At 45.5% G+C, this 20,466-nt stretch overlaps 1 protein-coding gene across 11 annotated transcripts in view; it reads left to right on the top strand.

Moving 5' to 3' along the window:
• The window catches only part of PCDH1 (protocadherin 1), a 251,980-nt gene that overhangs the window by 3,976 nt on the left and 227,538 nt on the right, over positions 1 to 20,466 (top strand). Inside the window, exon 1 of one of the 11 annotated variants that reach the window (XM_081950415.1) lies at positions 5 to 28. The exons of the other annotated variants lie outside the window; for them this stretch is intronic. The gene's annotated coding sequence lies outside the window, so the exon portion shown is untranslated. Of the gene's footprint in view, positions 1 to 4; positions 29 to 20,466 lie in introns of those variants that run through there. 11 annotated transcript variants of the gene reach the window in all.

Genomic DNA, 20,466 nt, shown 5'->3' with positions numbered 1-20,466 from the left:
TCAAATTAACAAATTTAGGAATTTAAATGTAAGACTGCCATTCTAATCAGAAATGTTTTTAAAGATGTGATTAATACCTATTCTGGACTAAATTTTGGAGAAAAACTTGAATGTGCGTATAAACTATAATCCTGTATGCCAGTTTGAAAAAAAATTCACTTTTTAAAGGGGCCTAAATGTATAGACCCAAAAGTGCTCTCCAAATAGAAATGTGTTATCTAAATTCGCTTAACTTGATGATCTTATATGTGTGATTAATGGAAGTAGCACTATTTAAGGCCTATTTAAACCATTGAGAATTTATGAAAGATTTTGTGTGAGACATTTTGAATGTTTTATTAGGAAGCATGCAGTGGCATATGTCATATATTTCTCTTAAGAATAGTAGTGTCACATATTGAAATCCTATAAATACTTCCTAGGCAATAAATCCAAATTGACATAATAAGAATTATTTCTGAGCTGACATTTATAAGTTTAATAAAATAAGTAGCTATACTTATATAAAACTATTAGATTATTTGGTAAAATAAATTGCTAAGGATGCTGTGTTCCGAGAATCCTGGTACAGTAGAACCCCTTGTCATGAACACTTCTGACCACAACCAAATCAGGTTCCAACCAAAAAATTCACTTTTTTTGTGGCCAATTTCCCCTTCCACACCATTTTTTTTTGTAAGGACCAAATTTCCAAAGTTAGGTTTGGTTCAGAACCAAATCGGCTTGTGACCAAGGTTATGGAACAAATTATGGTCGTGACCAGAGGTTCCACTATTGCTTTGAAATTTCATCCCTGATGATCAAATTTGGCAGAGTATTTCTCCCCTCCCAATTAACAGTGGAAAATGGAAATGAGAGGCAAATATTATGATTTAGAGCCATTTTGTATTGGACAATGGAAACTGCCTTCCAGAAGTTTCCCATTCCCATTCTCATTCCTAAAATTTCTGCAAAGCATGTTGCCTTTTCTTATGATGATGTTACCACCTTGCTAAATGTTTTCCTGAGCCTTTCAGAAATTGGAAAGCTAATTTGTGGCCTCTGAACCATTATCTTTCCCATTCTATACTAGTGATTATAAACTGTAATGATTATGCTATGATTATGCATGATTAACCTTTGAAGAGATATTTGATATGTTAGCAATAAATTGCATCAAGAATTGTGAGTTTGTTTTATGGGAAACATTTTTTTTAAAAAAGTTGTTCTATTCCTTGACATCATTGAAATAAGCTTATTTATGTTCATAATTTAAATCTTAATATTTATCAGTATGATAGTGTCTAGCAAAATATGTAACATAATAACATCATTTTTCATATTTCATATTAAAATATACAATATTATAGTGTTGGAAGAAATGTCTATATGGGTTCAGTTCCAAGTGGGAAGAAAGACACTGGAAACATGGTGGCTGTTTGGAAAGATGGTTTAATGGTGGACAGGACCAGGTTTGAGGTCCTGGGCAAAAAAGCACATGGGTGAGAGAAAGACAGAGATTTACACCCTATCTTGGGCCCTGCCTTAGAGTTTCCTGTTCCTTACAAGAAATGTATCCTATTGGCTGTCAGACTCCTGGGGGACCGGGTGTGTGTGTCTTAGCTCACTTTGTAGACTGTTAGTTGAGCCTTGCTGGGTGATATAATCTTCCCAGGTGCCATGTGGTGATAGGTAGAGGGCTAGTCCTATCATGTCCTGAGGGCCATGTCTTAATCCGATCACCCTGGACCTGAAAGGGGGAGGGAAGGGAGCTGCCAGAAGCGACTTTGTCTTTAAAAACATGTTTCTCTTTTTCTCATCCAGGGAAATATAATATTCTGCCTTTTTAATATTTCCCAGAATATTTCATTCTTCTAGGAGGGGGTGGGTGCTAACTTCCTACAATCCCTCCTTTTTGCCAAAATATGTGGGTGGAACACACATATTATTGACAAAAGATTAAAAAATGATCATATCAGGAAGACTTGATGGGTGTATTTAACTTTTGGCGCAAAGGGAAAGGCATTGATAGAGGCAGCAGAAAAGGATTCCTTCAGTGGCTCGCAAAAGGAGAGCTTTCAACTATGAAGGTCTAGCAGCCAGGACAAAAGTTCTGGAAAGAAATGTACAGTATCCAATTTTCTATGCCAATTAATTTCAGATGTCAGATATCACTTTCTGTGAGCTTCCAGTCAGGTTCAAGGAAGCACAAGTCCCAAAAATTTTCACAGCCATGGTTTTCCTTTAAATTACAGGCAGCTTGGAAATGAGGGATGGTTACTAAACCTGCCTTAGCTCTTTCTTTAGTGCATCCAGGATTTGTGAGTCCAAATTGAGGTTAGCCAGTATGCAATCCAGGCTATTTAGTATGTTTAAAATTACATAGAATGAGCCCTGGGATTCCTACTTATGGGACCATCAGTGCAACATATCCTACTTTACTGGGCAGCTGGGCAGCATCATTTGTGAGTCACAGTCTGGGCTTGGGTTTTGGAGATCTCTTTTCTTTCAAGTGAGGGAATTAGCAGGGAGTGACTGCTTGGGCCTTAGTGCCACAGAACAAAGGAGCAGCTTTGTGAGGAGATAAGAGAAGGGGATAGTTTCAGTCTAATTCTGAATGGTGTGTCTTTATGTGTATGTTTGTGTATGCAGCTACTTCTAAAATACAGGCAATACAGATATTTTGGACAAATTTCCCTCCCTCCTGACAGAAGTCTAAGGTGTTCAGAACTTGCTGTGCCAACTACTCTCTAATACAATCCCTACATGAATCCATTTAACTGATTACAACATAAACAAGACAAGAAATAAACCCTTACAATGAATTTCCACCCTCCCCCCAGTCTTTCCAGCTGTCTTCTGGGGATTGAAAAGAATTTTCAGTCTTTACTTGTCCATCTCAGGGTCCTTTCTTTCATGTCTGTTGGTTGGCATTAGGCTTGGTTTAGTGGTAAGGATAGTCGGTCAGGCTGGGGAAGGTCCGTCCACTCTGGTTGCTGTGATGACTTTCAGGTGGATGACTGGAGCCAAACCCAATTTCTGCCTCAGTGAATGGAAGTCTCCTCTGGAGGCAGCATCTGGGTCAGTGTGATCTGCTTCCACAGGTTGCAGAATCATCTGTGCAGGGCTGAAAGACATTAGAACAGGGCCCCCTCCCCCCTTTGTGGGTGAGGAAAGGCAATTGTAGGGGAATAAGAGATAGAGGGGGGGTGAGTAGATAGCTTACAGGCAGAGTATGAACAGAAAAACACATCAGTGCTACAGTTATTAAACAGATAGTGCAGTTTCAACAATATGGGGGCACAACAGATTGGGGAAAATAACTGGATTCATATGCTTCAGAAAAAGGATGGACAGGTAAAAGCATACAATAAATGCAAGAATGATTTCTTTTTCTGTAAATGAACTTATAAAACATGTCCATATAAACTTGGGCTGTACAAAGAGGGAAGGTAATAAAATTGAACAGACTTTTCTTTTCACCCTCTGTTTTGTGGCCAGACAAAACCAGGGTGAAAATATTTTAGCTGCAGAAAGCTACTTTTGTCTTTAAAAATATGTTTCTCCCTTTCTCATCCAGGGAAATAGAATATTTCATTCTTCTAGGAGGGAGGTGGGTGCTAACTTCCTACAATAGTATTAAAATATAAATTTTGAACTTATATTAGTGGTTGGTTTGTATCCTCACCAACGACAAGTTAGCTTTTAAATTTGTTATATTGAATTCGCACTTACTGTATAAGGGCGTTGGTACTTACCTGATACGCCTCTTCTCATAGTGGGGGAGGAGTATCCAGGATGGGTTGACCATGTCCTCTCTTGATTGGGCTGAGTCAGATAAGCTCTTTAGGCCACGCCCTGGTCACCAGGTACTACCCCAGTTATCGACGAAGAACTCTATCCGACTCGTTGTGCCATCCACTCCAGACTTTTGACTTAGTTTCAAACCTTGTCTATTTATTCCTTTAATAGAGCAGTTCAACAACCAAACATATGTCTTTCTTGCTACCTAACAGAACAGTGCGACAAACAGGTATATCTCATTTTGCTTACATAACCATATCAGGGAGGGGCTGGATACTCCTCCCCCACTATGAGAAGAGGCGTATCAGGTAAGTACCAACGCCCTTTCTCCATAGTGAGGGGGAGGAGTATCCAGGATGGGACGTACCAAAGCCTACATGTCCCTAGGGAGGGTTACACATGTTAAGAGCACGCACAAACATATGCCTGGTGAGGCATCACCTCCGCCCTGTGCACAGCCTCCAACACCCTACGCCCGAATGAAGCCTCTGCAGAGGCAAAGGAATCCAGTTTGTAGTTCCTCACAAATGGTGAGGGGGAGGCCAAGTAGCTGCCCTACAGATCTCCAACAATGAGGCCTGAGTGGCCCAGGCCATTGAGATGGCCGTGCTTCGTGTGGAATGCGCTGTAATGGAGCTGGGTTTTTTCAGACCCCGTGCTTGGTAGGGGCTACCAATACAGGTTCGTAACCTCCTGCCTATGGTGGTGGAAGTCACCTTGTTCCCCCAGGACCCCGGCTGGAAGGAGACAAACGGACAAACTCGGATCTCCTGTTCGGTCGGTTCTTCTAAGGTAAATCCTCAGAGCCCTCCTTACGTCCAGGGTGTGCCCCTTCCTCTCTAATGAGTGAGAACAGTCACTCATTGATATTGGGCAATATCAATTCCTGTGAGCGATGGACGCCTGAGCACACCTTGGGGGTGAAGGAGGGGTCAAACCTTAGCACCACCCTGTCCTAGTGGAACACGCAGAAATCTTCCCTGGCAGACAGTGCCTGTAGTTCGGATCTCCTCCTGGCATAGCTTATGACCACCAGAAAGGCCACCTTAAGGGTCCAAAACTTATGCGAAGCAGTTCATAATGGTTCAACAGAGAGCCTGTCAGAGCGTCCGATACCTAGTGCAAGTCCCAGGACGGGCACCTGAGTACCGTCGGTGGCTTTAGGTTGGATGCCCCCTTGAGGAATCACCTGACCACAGGGTGGTAAGTCAACACCGGAGCCCTTCCCCACAGAAGTACCAATGAAATAGCCGAGACCTGTCTCCTAATTGTATTGGGGGGGCTAAACCTCTGTCCAGACCCACCTGGAAAAAGTCCAGAACCTGTGGAACAGCGATCCGAACTGGATTGTGACCCCTGGAGGTGCACCATGTTGAGAAGGCCCGCCGTGTAGCGCCATAAATGCGCTCTGTGGGAGTCTGCGGGCCACCCGGATGGTCAATATGACCCTAGGGGAAAGGTGGTCTTCCCTCAAGCGCCAAGCGGTCAACTGGAGCCACTGAGGGTCTGGGTGCTCCAGCGACCCCTGGCTGAGGGAGATCCTCTCCTGGGGGATCTTCCAGGGCCTGTCCACCGAGAGAGATTAGAGATCGGCAAACCACGGCCTCCGGGGCCAGTGTGGGGCAATTAGCACCACCTCTGCCCCCTCCCAAAGGATTTTTGTATGACCTTGGGAATTGGGCAAAGAAGGATAGGCCTGGAGTAGTCCTTGGGCACATGGGCATCGGAGGGCGTCCACCCCCTCCACCCCCCGTGTCTGGTACCTGGAGTAGAACCTCGGGAGCTGGGTGTTGGGAGGAGTGGCAAATAGGTTGACCTCCAGGCATCCAAAGTGCTTCTCTACCTCATCAAAGATTGCTGGCTGCAGTCCCCACTCCAAGTTGTCCGCATCGGCCCGGCTTACCCAGTCGGCTCTGATATTGTCCACCCCCGCTATATGTTCCACAGTCAACGAAAGAGGTTCCTTTCGGCTCCCTGTCCCAGTCTTTTGGCTTCCCACCTGAGATCCCCCCGTCTGCTTATGTGAGCCTTGGTGGTGATGTCCGTGAGGACTAAAATATGATTGCCCCTGACCAAGCAGTGAAATTGTAACAGAGGCCAGGCAGACCGCCTTGAGCTTCAACCAGCTTATGTTGTGAGTCAGTTCCGCCTGGCTCCATTGTCCTTGCGCCCTCTGAGCCCGCAGATGGGCGCCCCACCTGAACAGACTGGCATCTGTTGTTACTGTCACCTGGTCTGGCGTCCTGAAGACTTCACCCTTGGTTATTGCCGGGGATGTCCACCAGAGCAGTGAGCAGGGGACTTCTGCTGGAAGAAGGACTTTGGTCTGGGAGCAGCTCATGCGCCTTCACTGGAAAGGCAAAAGAAAACATTGGATGTCCCTGGTGAGGAAGTGAGCCTGAAGAACAATGCTAATGGTGGACACCCTGGTGTCTAGCAGTTTGGTCAGAGTGATTAGAGACACCCCACGCACCCTGACTACCTGGGAGGCTAACTGTCTGAGAGAGAGCTGTCTTTCTGATGACAGAGAAACCGAGCCTGCTTCTGAATCTACCATTTTGTTAAGGTCCTGGTGTCTCTGACGTCCGCTGCAGGGAGTTGCTGTAATCCTGAAAGCAGATCAGACAAGAAAGATTAAAAGGGAGAGGAGCGGCCATAGCCGCTCTTAATGCAAAGGCCACTGCCTGAAACTCGTTATAGTGATGTCTGCTTCTTGACCTCAGGCTGTAGAGCCTCTTCAAGTGCCCCGGCATATTATCAGGGGTGTGCAAGGCAGACCCCAGAGCCTCAGCGCTAGATGGCAGAAACCCTGGACTATATCCTTGTCCTGCCATTAGAGGTGGGCACTGGGCCTGAAGTCGAAGATGCCCACTATCTATTAATCAGATCAGGAAGGAACTTTGGTGTGGGCCCTGCCTCTGCCTCCACGGCAAATATTTATTTATTTATTTATTTATTTGCACTTCTAGACCGCCCCCTCTCCCAAAAGGGAGTATGTAAGTATGATCTTTATTGTCATTGTACTCAAATACAAAGAGCTACCCTTTCTGCTGCTATCACTGGCAGTTGCACAGTTGCCTCCGAGACATGTTGCCAATTTGGCTGAGGCCTTAGCTTTGAATAAGAGGTTTTTGAATAGCAAAGGCTGGAGGAGACCAGAAAGGCTGGAAGTGGCAGATGGCTCCTCCTCAGAGGTGGTTTCCTCCCTCATTAGGCTTCCTTCAAATCCGAGGCCTGAGCATCCTGTGACTGGACAGGGAAGACAGGGGAATCCTCTGCCTGGGTGTCAACTACCTCTGGCCTACCCTGCCGCAGACCCTTGGCCCTAATATCTGAAATTGGGTCTACACAAAGGGAAAACCTAGGTCAGAAGTGAATGGTATCACCATGCCTGCAAGTTGAGGCTAGGGCTGGTCGCCATATGTGGGCTGTGCAGGGGAAACTTCCCCTTGGCCAGAGCCCCGAAGCTCTGAAGGTTCTCAGGTGGAGCTATTGGCCTCCGCCCTGTTCCAACAGTCAATTTAGGCCAATTAGTCTCCGCTGCACTCGGCGCTCTTCAAAAAGGATGGCGCAGGTGCTCACGGCTGCTTTGACAGTCCCTGTCATTACCCAATTCTGTGAGGAGCTGCGGAGTGCTCCTGTGCTAGGGGAAGCCACGATAGACAACTAGTGGCATAGAGCATAAGCGTTTGAAATAGGCCCCAATGACAAGGTCCTGTCAAATGACAGGCTGTTAAGGCCTGAGTGGGACAGTATGCCACCTCTGAGGAGCTGAGGCAAGGCTGCCACCACCCATGGTGGGGAATTAGCAATCCAGTTCAATACTACTCATAATTCAACTTTCAGTCAATTAGAGATGTATGTGTATATATGTGTGTGTGTGTGTGTTGTAATTGTACTGATAAATAAATAAAGGGAGACTAGGATAGATCTATTTCGAGCTAATTAGCTCTCATCAGCTAGCCATACCCTTACTGGGATATGAATTCCAAATATTTTTGAAGAATGGCATCTGGCTCGCACTCCTGCCAGCCCATCCAGATGAGCTGGCTTGGGGGGGAGGGCCCAGAGGGGGGAGACAACCGGGTTGGCATTGTGAAAGGGTGTGATTGCCCTCCCTGGACAGGGCCCCAGAGACCCGGGGTGTCAATGGGCACCCTCCCTTGCAGTGAGGGGTCTTCCTCTGCAGCTTTGCTGGGTGAGATCCCTGGACTTATATCCTCCTGTCCTAGTCCAGGGAGCCCCCCCCCCCCCGCTGTTAGTCTTCTTGCATATGAGTTCTAGTGCCCTGTGCCTCTGCTTCTCATATTTAGAATTAGTTTTTCTTGGGAGGGATTAAGTCCTGTTTTTGTCTATGGCAAAGTGCTCACAAGCTCTGATATACTAGGAAGCAGATTCTGGAAGTTAGAAAGCACATTCTCAACTTATTCAGTCCGATTTGCTGTTGTTAAGGCCAAATGCATGTAATTTAGAATCACGCAGCCTCAGGAGGAGAGTGTAAAGGCTTTGTGGAAAGGTCTCCATGGAAGCAAAATTTGAATGAGAAAGGGGTCAGCTAGCCAAGAGCCAAACTCCCAAATCCTTTGATAGCTGCAAGGAAACCTCCTCTGCCCCTCCCCCAGGAGAGGGAAGCCCTGAACATTGCCCCAGGGAAGCCTTTTATCAGAACTGGAGCAGGGCTTTTTGCAGCCTTATTGCAAAATCGCTTTTGTTCTTTGAATCTATCTCTGGGCTCCTAGGGTTTCCTTTGGTTTTGCCGTGGGGGTTCCACCCCCCTTTCCTTAGGGGAAGCATCTGGCAAGGGGCCAGCTGCAGCTATGGGGGCATCTTTAGCCTCCTTCTGCCCCCTCAGAGGTGAGAGGAACTGGCTCCTTCCCATTCTAGAGCCCCTCCCCCATGGCTTGAATTCTCCTCAGGAGGGTGATTCTCACCAGAAAGGAGCTGGCTCTGCCCCTCCCCCTGAGGTCCAAACAAATGCACGCGGCTTGGGCTGCTCAGAACTCTGCCGCGTTTTGTACTCTTGTGAGCCCTGGGGGGGGGAATGTGTGTGGCTTTGCTTTAGCCTTGCTGCTGCCCCACCCCCGGAAAAGGCTCCTGGAGGGGTTTCAAACCTGTTTGGAGATTATCTGGCAGGGCTGCTGGTCATAACTGCAGGGACCAGATTCCAGCTTGTGTCCTCGGTGGAGCAGGAGGCCGCCATCTTGGAGCACATGGTCCCCAAGGCGAATAGCGCAGAAATTCAAAGGGGGCTTCAATCCGGGCTTGAAAAACGGGCTTATGCTCAAAGAGCCGCCGCGCCCTTGCTGCGGGTGGCATTAGCCTTCTGGAAGCGTTGTCTCATAAATGAGCTCTGCTCCAGGGTGCCGCTGTGCTCTGGTGAGGCTTGCAGAGGCTCAGTGTTGCAGAGGGGCTGGCGGTCCTTGTTGAGTGACCCAGGTCGCCCTTAGTGACCTAGGCTATGTGCCGCCCCTGGGGAGCTAATGGCAACCGCTCCTAGCCCCACCAGGCTTTCTGTGAGTCTCTTTGGCAGGCTTGTGCCATCTGCTTGCTTGCCCAGCAGAATTCCTTTTCTAAGTGATACTTGTCTCACTCAGATGCCTGGGCAGCTTGCCGCCCCCTAGGGGGCTTTTGGCAAATTTTTTCCTCCGCTCGGGGAGCTCAGATACTCACTCAGGCCGTTTTGTGCTTCTTTTAAAAGGTATCTAGTTTTTTCCTTAGGATTCTCAGGAGTTCCTGGGTGGCACAACCGCCCAGTTGAGGGCTGAGTCGATAACTGGGGTAGTACCTGGTGACCAGGGCGTGGCCTAAAGAGCTTATCTGACTCAGCCCAATCAAGAGAGGACAAGGTCAACCCATCCTGGATACTCCTCCCCCTCACTATGGAGAATAGCCTCCCTCCCTCCCTTTTGTGTGGCATTCTTCTCAGTTTGTTTCTTTCATGGCAATTTCTATATTTCCGGTCGATAATGTGGACATACATTATATGTTATGAATTCATATCAACATTTCCCTGCAATGAACTAGTTATTTCATTTTTCTGTCACTGAATTTTCTAGAAGAATATTGTTTGATCCACATAGAATCTAAGTGCTGAATAACTTGCTATGAGCTCTTGCTTGTCTTCTTTTCTCCTTTCTTTCCAAGAAGGAAATAATTCACAGTGGCCAATAGGGATGGAGTACTGTGGAATAAATTTCCTTAAAATGGAAGAAACCTGAGCTTTTCTATTTGAAAAATGAAAATGTTAGCAAAATCATTTTCTCCTGAAATGTGATTGGATTCATGTGATTGGAGGCTGAGAAAGCAGTGAACTGGAGCAAGGAAGCAGGAGAAACCAACATATTTGGCTATCATATCTGGACTGAAAAAAAATCCAAATAACCATTAGATAGTACCAGAAATTAGTGAATTTATTTGTTGCCATCTAAAAATTGTCTAGGTTTTATAGCTCTTGCAATGTCATTTTTTTCATCTACTCTCCATTACTGTGCTGAACATTTCTGCTAGTCTACTAATGGAAAAGGTGAAAGTACCAATTCTCAATAAAAGATCCTTTGTGTTGATGTTTGCTTATTCAAAATCAAGAAAAAAGCAAAACAGGACTCAAAGCAATTTTATTACAGTAAATCTTTGTTTACATGAACATGTACATCCATGTATATAATTGATCCTGGAAATACAAATCTTATATAAAAGTGTAGAGCTCTTTATCCCTAAGCTTACTTTGCAGTTGTTAGCTTATCAGGAAGAGGAAGCAATGACAGATGAACCCATTTGCTGAAGTCTCAAGTTTTGTGGACATTGAGTCTTGACATTTTATTCTATTTTTTTATAATGGAAAAGGGGAAGTTAACTTTTTGAGGATCTGTTGAGTATTTTGTGGTAAGATTATAAATGTAATATTTCCTCAAACTAAGGTCAGCTTCTGATAACTACGTGGGCTTGTCCATGAAATTTATTGGAAAAATATGCAAGCGATGTGCCATTTTCTTCTAATTTTTTTGGAGGTGGTGGTTTTTTTCTTAGCCCTTACCTTGAGATTTCTTGTTGTGTTGGGGTTAATTACAATTTGTTCCAGAATTAGTGTAAGCCAGTCAATATTTTTCAAGGGTAAGAATGCATGTCATCCTCGCAGCCCACTAGGAAGGCAACCTCTGCTAGATTTTTCCCTATACATTAAAAGTAGTGTTTTATGGCTTGTTCTTACTGGAGCTGTGCTATCCACTTTGCTTGCTATTCTTCATTCTATTATAGCAACTGTTTTCATTCTAATTGCCTACTGTGCATTATACCAGGAATATCCCTCCATGGACATTTTTCACTGATGGAGCAGTGAAATGATAGATCCCTCTTTTGTTTAAAGAAACCAGGTGAAGTTAATAAGAGTTCTGCAACTTTTCTTCTGCTAGATCAAATGACAGGATAAATTGCATCCCTTATTTCCTTTTCATTTTTTTTCAATCCATGAGGTATAAAAAAGGGGAATTAATCAGGGACTGTAGTAAATGCAGTCCTAACAGAGTATCAGGCCATCTCCATAGCCAAAGCAAAGAAAGAGATTAAAATCTGGAAGGGATTTCTTAGGCATTTTCATTTCCACCTCATTTATGCATGGGAGTCAGCAATAAAGGAAATCCCCTAATCCTGAAAAAATGAGTAGGAAGTAGGAATTTGGCAGGTTCATGACAAAGGATTGAGAACCAAATCAAATGTTAGGGTTATTTATATTTACATTAACCACCACCACAATTAATATATGCACAGGGAACTTGGTTGATATATATCTCAGACAGCACAGCAGGTTCAAGGTAGAATTAAAAGAGACAATTAATGTGGGAATAGGATTTTTTTCTTTTAAATGACTTTTTCTGAATGAGAATTTTTTTATACAGACATTTTCCAAGTCTTTCCCTAACCTGACTGTAATGGCTTAAAAAACAAACACGGTATAATAAATCTGAACATTGAGTTCTTTCATCTTAACCAAAAGACTGTTTCCAATGAAGCATATAAATCTTGATTGGTCTAAAAACTATTCAAATAAGTTTCTGCCTCTCTTTTATATTATTAAATAACGTAGGTGAAAGAGACATGTAATAGAGAACTAAAATGCTATGCATTCTGGATAATTGTGAGGCAGTGAGGGCTAAAAAGATCTTTTTATGAATAGCTGTTGATTGCAAGTATGAACAAAGAATTGCTGATTGCTCATTATGTGTGATTCAGTGATTACTTATTGCTTCCTGTTGAATAAAGCAGAGGTTCTGTAGCAGGAATATGACTGCCAGTTTCCAAGAAAGGAGTTTACTGAGCAAGTGAACTAACCTAACAGAACTAACAGAACGGACTAACAGAATAGAATGAACCTAACCAGACCTAACAGGCATTTCTGGGCTAATTCAGTGTTCTCCCTCCATCAGCAGTGAGCCTGTCAGGCATGCCTCCATCAATAACCAAGAAAGAAAACTCCCTACTCCATTGTTCGTGGAATTAAAGATACTTTTACTGGTTATGAAAGGATAACAGCGAAAAAAAAGCAAGATCTCAGCCAAAAAGGCGTGAACAAGTTCATATCAAATGATTACCCAGCCACCTCCCTCCAATTACCCCACCCCAGTGTCCAATCTGCAACTCCCTAAGACAGTGGTTCTCAACCTTCCCAATGTTGCGACCCTTTAATACAGTTCCTCATGTGGTGACCCCAACCATAAAATTATTTTCGTTGCTACTTCATAACTGTAATGTTGCTACTGTTATGATTTGTAATGTAATATCTGATATGCAGGATGTATTTTCACTATTACAAATTGAACATAATTAAAGCATACTGATTAATCACAAAAACAATATGTAATTATATATTGTGAAATATTTATTTCTAATTACAAATAAATGAAATTTTGTTTTGAAGCGTGATGTAGCATGGGTAACAGTCTTAATATAACAACAGTAAACTACATTGCTACATTTTGCGACAATATGCACAATGTGAAATAGCAGAGCATTGTTCGGCACATCCAACTTGTTGCACAGTTGCACAAAATGTGGTGAAACTTACTTAATGACACTGTTGCTTAGCAACCAAAATTTTGGGCTCAATTGTGGTCATGTTCTCTTTCTTTTTCTTTATTTTTTTCTTTCATCTCTCTCCCACTTTCTTTTTCTTTCTTTCTTTCTTTCTTTCTTTCTTTCTTTCTTTCTTTCTTTCTTTCTTCCTTTCTCTCTCTTTCTCTTTCTGTCTGTCTCTCTCTGTGCAGCTCTTTGTCTCTCTCCCTCCCTCCCTCTCTGTCTCTGTCATTCTCTCTGTGTGTCTGTCTGTCTGTCTCTCTCTCTGTATCACTCTGTCTGTCTCTCCTCCCTCCCCCCATCTCTCTCACTCTGTGTGTGTGTGTGTGTTTCTCACTCACTCTCTCTGTGTGTGTCTCTCTCTGTCTGTCTCCTTCTCTCTGTCTCTGTGCGAGTGTCTCTCTGTCACTCTGTGTGTATGTGTGTGTCTGTCTGTCTCTCACTCATTCATTTAATCACTCACTGTGTGTGTCTCTGTCTGTCTCTCCCTTCCTCCCCCCCCGTCTCTCTCTGTCTCTCTGTGTGTGTCTGTCCATCTCTCTCTGATTCCCACCCTCCCTCTCTGTCTCACTCTCACATACACACAGACACACATACTGTGGTCACCTTGTTGAGTGTTCCAATCACATTTGAAACACTCAACAACTGGCCTAAATTTATGTTTTTTTGCAGCATTCTGCAGTCATAGGACCAAAATATATTATTAAAAGTACCTGGCAGCAGCATTTTTTCCGGAGGGGCTCCACAGAAAATCCCAAGACCAATGTCACCACATCTCCCCTCTTCGGGGACAGGTCCTCTTCAGAAGGATGAGGCCCCGATGGTCCCCCTTGCATTCTTTATCTTCCGGCTGCGGCCCCACACCATATAAAAGATAGGCGTGTGTGTGCCCCACGCCATTGCAGCCCGGAGCAGGACCAAAGCCCCTCTCCCAACTGGCCCTTCCTCCCTCGGAGGGCTTTGGAGGGAAGCTTCTGCAGAAGCCCGGGCAAGTGAGAACGAGTCCCCGCCGTTAACGAAGACTCAGAGGCTGTAATTATGCAGGGGGGTTGCGGGCGGCTATGTTTTCCACGTGGAGCCCTGCCGAGGCTCTGGGTGGCCGGCAATGACTACAGAGCCCATCTGGGAAGATGAGGAACATGAGGGGGACCCCGCCCCCCGCAGATGGGCTCCGGAGTCAACACCGGCTGCCCAGAGCCTCTGCGTGGCTCCACGCTATGGAAAACATAGGCACGTGCACACACCCCATATAATTACAGCCTCAGAGACTTTGTAACTGTGGGAACTTGTTCCCCCGAAGCCCTCCGAGGGAGGAAGGGCCAGTTGGGAGAGGAGCTTTGGTCCTGCTCCGGGCTGTAATTGTGCGGGGCATGCGCACACCTATGTTTTCCACGGTGTGGGGCTGCAGCTGGAAGGCGAGGAACACCAAAGGGACTATTGGGGCCTCGTCCTTCTGAAGAGGACCTGTCCCCAAGAGGGCAGATGTGGTGGCATTGGTCTTGAGATGTTCTGCGGGAGCCCCCCATGGAAAAACGCCGAGGGGGATGGCTTTTTAACCAGGCGGTTGTCAAAGAGAAGAGGGCAGTGTGCTCCTGTGTCTTAGGCAACCCCTGTGAAAGAGTCGTTCGACCCCCAAAGGGGTCGCGACCCACAGGTTGAGAAATGCTGCCCTAAGGTATCATGTGGGGTGCATCTTCAAAAGGCCTCATCAGGTTGGTATGCGAGATGGTTGGCCTTGACCAGTTCTAAACATCGGCCATCAGCATGCGCAGAAGATGGTGAGAACAAAACTCCTCTTTACATATCTCCTCTAATACCATACAATTCCCGTCCCAAATACCATGCCCCCACCCTCCCCATTTCTATGACAGCCGATAGCAAGCAAGCGAAGCAGAGGCTGACATCCAGCCCTCCTCCAGAAAGGACATCACCCCTGGGGAAATACAAAACAACAATAACAACCAACAACAGCACATATCAAAATTAAGGCTTATCAGGATATTTGGCATAGAATTTCCGTAAAAGTCTGGGAGCCCTAACATCAGATTTATTCACCCATTCAGCCTGGGAAGGGGGAAAATGTTTCCAGGACACCAAATATTGGATGTGTCCTCTAATATTGCTGGAATCTAATTTTTTTAAAATTTCAAAATGTTGCTTTCCTTCAATAAGGAGGGGAATGGGGTGACGGTTGGGATGGACGCATGGAGGAAATGAGTTCCGGTTTCAGTAAGTTTACATGAAACACAGGATAAATCCTCCTAAAGCAGTGATGGCGAACCTATGGCACGCGTGCCACAAGTGGCACGCGGAGCCATTTGTCAGGGCACGCGAAGCGCTGCCCTGTCAGCTCGCCAGCGCATATGCACGCGCTGGCCAGCTGAGTTCACCTTTTAAAAAGCTATTTTTCGCCTTCCCCAGGCTCCAGAGGCTTTATAGGAGCCTGGGGAGGGCGAAAAGAGCCTCCCCGCCCCCCGGAGGCTTCAGGGACCGTCCCTGAAGCCTTCGGAATGCTTAAAACCACCCTCCCTTCGGAGCGCTTAAAATGACCCTACGAGCAACCCGGAAGTCACCCCGGTTTGCTCGGAGGGTGGTTTTAAGCGTTCCGAAGGCTTCAGGGACCGTCCGAGGCTTCCGTGATGCCTTCAGAGCACTTAAAACCACCCTCCGAGCAACCCGGAAGTTGCTCGGAGGATGGTTTTAAGCGCTCCGAAGGCTTCAGGGACCGTCCAAGGCTTCCCTGATGCCTTCGGAGCGCTTCAAACCACCCTCCGAGCAACCCGGAACTCGGAGGGTGGTTTTAAGCGCTCCGAAGGCTTCAGGGACCATCTGAGGCTTCCCTGATGCCTTCAGAGCACTTAAAACGACCCTCTGAGCAACCCGGAAGTCACTTTAATATATAAAGCCCCTGGAGCCTGGGGAGGGCGAAAAAAGCATGTAAAAATGGGGGGTCGCGCGTTGTGCGTGCATGCGCACTAGGGGGGGTCGCGCGTTGCATTATGGGTGCGGCACGCCTGCACTCGACCCCCCTGCGCTCCCCCCACTTGTGGCACGCGAGCCAAAAAAGGTTCGCCATCACTGTCCTAAAGGCTTTTGGCAATTCCAATTTCACTGATATAGGATTTATAATTTTGATAATGGGAAACAGACCCACATATTTCGGCCCCAATTTCTTCGATTTCTGGGTGGTTTGCATAAACCTAGTGGACAGAAATACCCTATCACCAACCTGGTACTCTTTTGGCTTGCCCCTTTTTTTGTCAGCTTGTTTTTTGTGTGCTTGGTGAGCCCCATCTAAGGCCTTGTGGGTCATTGGCCAAAATCGTTGAAGTTGATCACTCCACTCGGACAAGGACAAAATCTGCAGGGTTTTTTGAGGCAATTCAGGAATAGGCACAAAATCCTGGCCAAAGACAAGTTTAAAAGGGGTCATTCCAGTACTGCTATGTACTGAATTATTGTATACCACCTCCACATGTGGCAGAAGGCCAGCCCAATTATCATGTTGATAATTGATATAACACCTAAGGTACTGCTCCAGAACTGAGTTAGATCTTTTACAAGCCCCATTTGTCTGTGGATGGTGGGCGGAGCTTAATCCCTGGGCAGAATCTATTAATTTCAGGAACTCTTTCCAAAAGAGGGAGGTGAATTGGACCCCCCTGTCTGGAATAATGCGTTCAGGAACTCCATGTAACCTATACACATGTAAAATGAACAATTTAGCCAATGGCTTTGCTGATGGGATCTTGGAACAAAGTACAAAGTGGACCTATTTGGAGAACAGATCAGTGATCACCCAAATAATGGTATTTCCAAGACTTTCTGGTAGCTCAACAATAAAATCCACCAATATTTCCTTCCACGGTCAGGCAACACTCTGAAGAAGTCCTTGAGGTTTTCCTGGTGGTTTCTTTACACTTCCTTGGTTGCCAGTCTGGTTTCTTTTCTCCAGCAGTGGTGGGTTTGGGGCCAATTTTTGAGTAGCAGCCCACGGCTCAGTGCTCCTCCTTTCCACATCGAAAACAAGCAGTATACCGAGGCTTGCTTGCAGACCATCCCTTTCCTCCCTTTGGAGCTTCTTTGGGGGTAGAGGAGGGATTCTTGATTTTATCGCTACCTCCCCGGTATTTATTCCTGGCCAGATCAATTTCCACATCTGCTGCCAGTTCATACCAGTGTTCAGGTTCGTGCCCCCCCCCCCCCCCATTTCACACAGCTCTGGCACACATCCTCGTTCAGACCATCCTTAAAACTTTCCATTAAAGCCTCCTCGGCCATCTCCACATATGCACAGATAGGTCACGAAACTCTTGGATGTACGCAGCCACTGGACTTCATCCCTGGGTGAGGGTTTTCATCTTGGTTCTCACCTTCCGATTAGCAAGGGGGTCATCAAAGCGCTTCCTCAGGGCAGACATAAACATATTGTAATGCCTCAGCAGGAGGGAGTCATCATTATGAAAGTGACTATCCAGGCTGCCACTTCATTCTCCAATGCCATAGTAATAGCTCTTTCTTTGGCTTCTTCTGGTGGGAAATCCTCTCCATACTATTGCATGTAATTCCAGACCTGGACCAGGAAAAATCCCAGCTCTTTGGGGTCTCCTCTGAATTTCACTCCAACGGGAGAGACCGTTGACATTTGGCTGTGGGGGTCCACTCCCCCCTTGGAGGGGCGCAGATGGCTGCTGGGGCTCCCCCATCCCGATCAGCTCTGCTGTCAGCCCTGAGGGCCCCCCCAGGGTTAGACAGGTTTTCTGCACATCTATCTTCTTGCTCAGCAAAGTCAGCCTCCCCCTCAGCATGGTTTTCACAGAAACAGCATTTCTCCCATGCCTCTTGAAGAAGTTTCAAAGCATGGGTCATCATGAGGTCCTCTTGTTTGGCTTCCTGCCAGGCAGCCTCAGGTCGCCGGCTTTGGCTGGTGGTAAGTCCGGCAGGAATCTCCTCAGGATCACTCCTCTGCCCCACTCCCAACAACTATCTGGGACGGACAGATCTTTCCTCCAAATCCAGTTCAGCCATCCGTTTCCAGGGGATAGGAGGATCCATTAGCCCCCATGTCCTCCTGGTCACTACCTAGATTGGACATTATTCTTTGGAGGATTTTATTTTTCTTTATGTGCACTCCCCTCGGAAGGTGTTAGCTCCAGGATGAGTGCGAAGACAGATCTTGCTTAATGTCAGGCATGCCTCCATCAATAACCAAGAAAGAAAACTCCCTACTCCATTGTTCGTGGAATTAAAGATACTTTTACTGGTTATGAAAAGATAGCAGTGAAAGAAAATCAAGATCTGAGCCAAAAAGGCACGAACAAGTACATATCAAATGCTTACCCAGCCACCTCCCTCCAATTACCCCACTCCAGTGTCCAATCTGCAACTCAAGGTGTCATGTGGGGTGCATCTTCAAAAGGCCTCATCAGGTTGGTATGTGAGATGGTTGGCCTTAACCAGTTCTAAACATCGGCCATCAGCATGCGCAGAAGATGGTGAGAACAAAACTCCCCTTTACATATCTCCTCCAATACCATATAATTCCCATCCCAAATACCATGCTCTACCCTCTCCGTTTCTATGACAGACGATAGCAAGCAAGCGAAGCAGAGGCTGACAGAGCCTTTTGTTAATTTGAGAACAAAAAATAAGAGCCTTTCAGATAGTATGGGCCAAAAATTTTGGACACAATATAAATCTAGTGGATTGGGAAAGAATTTAGAACACAAATTATAAACTAACACGATCAGTAGCATTCAAAGAAAACATGTACAAAATGTTCTATCATTGGCATTTACCACCAGATTGGCCAAAATGTACCCGAACATGAATCTGACCTGCTGAAAGTGGGGAAAAAATGCAAGGGACTTTCTATCATATTTGGTGGATCTGCCCGGAAACTCAACAATATTGGATGAAAATTTGGAAATGGATACAACAAATTACAGAAGAACAAATAGAATAGAAACCCGAACTCTTTCTGCTGGGAATAACTAAGGGAATAACTAATAGAAAGAAAATTAAATACATACTAATACATATGTTGACCACAGCTAGAATAACATTTGCCCAATGCTGGAAACAAAGTAATACTCCCCCAGATGAATTAGTGATTCAGAAAATTTTAGATTGTGCAGAAATGGACAAGTTAACATTAAGATTAAAGGACCAAGAAGAGTCTGAATACTATGAAATTTGGGATAACTGGTATAAATGGTTGCATAACAGGAATAAAGTTAATTCAGCCGAGAAACAATAGAGAAATGTATAGAACTGTAGATGAATGTATATAAATATAGAAGCGATATAAGATTGATATATGCAGGTATGATGATATAACAATGTTAATGTGATGATTGTAAGATGTTATAGAGGGAAAAAAGAATAAAAAATTCTGCTTTAAAAATAAAAAAGAGTTATCCTGGCCAGGTCCAGCGGCCAGCTGTGAGCAGCACCGGCAGGCAATGGGATGTGTGTGCACGGCCTGTGCAAAGAAGGGCAGTGGTGGCGACAATGGTCATAGGACTTGTCCCGTGACCATTGTCATCGTCCTGTTCTTTGTGCTGGCTGCGCATGCGCACCCTATTGCCTGCCGGTACCACTTGCAGCTGGACCTGGCCAGGAGAATGGCCTGCTGCGCTGGAGGGACGATGTTGCAGCAGAGCTGCTCAGTAGGCAGCCGAAAATGACTGGTGGTTGGAGGCTTCCCATGAAAGGCGGCCAAGCCTCGCCGTGTCCCACCACCACCAAGGCGACTGGAACAGGAGGTAGATGTGCAAGGTGGTGGCAAGCGGGCGGCGAGGTTCCAAAACTTGCCAGAAGTTGAAGATCTTAAGGAGATTATGAATACTAGCGGACTATATTAACAGAGATAAACAACAGCTTTGGTGGGATATTGACCTGATCTATAGGGTTAATTCAGCCTATGCAAGAACACACAATGTTCCAAGGGAAGTTCATGTTAAATTTCTTAGAAAAACTACAAGAGATGAGGTTCTAGGAGCTCAAAGGGGAGGACCATTAAAATATAAGGATAAAGAAATAACCATTCTTAAACAGATCCCAAAGAAAGTAAGAGATAAGAGAAGGAAATATTCCTTCTTAGCAAAAAAATTATACAATAATGGGGTCTGGTTTAGGTGGCTGTTACCAGAAGGCATGTTGATTTTCTGGGAGGGCAGTAGAATTAGAATCAATACAGTAGTGGAAGCAGAGGCTTTCACTAAAAAACACAGTGCTCTCTTAGGTGAAATGGGGGATGTTACACAAGAAACAAAGGAGGGAGGGGCTGAGGCTCTGCCAGTGGACGGGGGGGGGGAGGATGCGACAACTAGAAGACTCAGATCACAAAAGTGATTTGAAACATTATTGCAATTGTTGTTACAATGTACCTTTATGGAAGTGATACAAAACAAATGATTGAAACATACTGATGATTTTGTGCTAAACTTAAAACTGCTAATACTTATGTAAATGTTGATATTTTTCTATTTTTGTTTGTAAAAGATGTGAGACCTGGGGGGGCTTCTCCCCCCCCCCCGCACGATGTAGCTGTCAAAATGTTCTATAACCCTATAATCCCTTTTCCCTGTAAAACTTAAAATCAATAACATTTGA

The sequence above is a fragment of the Natrix helvetica genome, assembly GCF_964273705.1.
Source record: "Natrix helvetica genome assembly, chromosome: 4".
Lineage (NCBI taxonomy): Eukaryota > Metazoa > Chordata > Lepidosauria > Squamata > Natricidae > Natrix > Natrix helvetica.
Note: the sequence above shows the minus strand (reverse complement) of the source record. Positions and strands in the feature narration are given on the sequence as shown.